At 56.0% G+C, this 709-nt stretch overlaps 1 protein-coding gene across 1 annotated transcript in view; it reads right to left on the bottom strand.

The window, feature by feature from the left end:
• MGAT5 (alpha-1,6-mannosylglycoprotein 6-beta-N-acetylglucosaminyltransferase) overlaps positions 1–226 on the bottom strand; it is a 338,680-nt gene extending 338,454 nt beyond the window's left edge. Inside the window, exon 1 of the mRNA XM_040474902.1 lies at positions 125–226. The gene's annotated coding sequence lies outside the window, so the exon portion shown is untranslated. The remainder of the gene's footprint in view (positions 1–124) is intronic.
• Between the last annotated feature and the right edge of the window lie 483 nt (positions 227–709).

Raw genomic sequence — 709 nt, 5'->3', positions numbered from 1 at the left:
GGGCCGCCGCCGAGCGGGCCGCGGCAGGGACGGTCTACAAACTCCCAGCCCTGGCGGGGCCGCGCGCGGCGCGTCCACACACGGCCCGGACGCGGCAGAAACACTCCTCGGGGGCTTAGCCTACCAGGGCGAGGGTCTGTCCGCAGTTTCTTCCAACACCCCCCTGCCTAACCTCTCCAACTTCTCCCCGCTTCTGGGCTCTTGGCTCCTGAAGGCAAGGATTCTGGTCAGAGACGTTGGGCAAACTCCCCGCCCTCCCAGGCAGAGCGCTCAGCCAATTCGGAACGCCCCAGCTTTTCAGGGGCCGTCTGCAAACTCTCAACTCTGTGGGAGAGGACTTCTAGCAACCTTTCAATTCCGCAGCCCAAAGGGAGAATGGAGCGAGGGAGACAGGTTAATCGTGGCCATAAATAATATTCTAGCAAGGTCAGGGTTAGTGTGCAAATGTTCATATGACGAAGCATCCTCCCGAGTGGTGCAGTCCAGGGGCTTTTAAGCACTAGGGGCATTCCAGCAGTGAAGCCCAGTGAGGGAAGACTGGGGGCTCACCCATTTACAGGTGCATGCAACTTTAATAAATGTCCTGAGTCTCAGTATCCTTTGCAGAATGGGTTATAGGTAGCCTTCTGAGTCTACCACTGGTTTTTTTTTGACCTTGGACAAGTCACTTAGCCATTTGAATTCAGCCTCTTTATCTATGAGCATGATG

The sequence above is a fragment of the Herpailurus yagouaroundi genome, unplaced genomic scaffold (assembly GCF_014898765.1).
Source record: "Herpailurus yagouaroundi ecotype Mexico unplaced genomic scaffold, PumYag 140, whole genome shotgun sequence".
NCBI lineage: Eukaryota > Metazoa > Chordata > Mammalia > Carnivora > Felidae > Herpailurus > Herpailurus yagouaroundi.
This window is presented reverse-complemented; position numbering and strand designations above follow the sequence as displayed.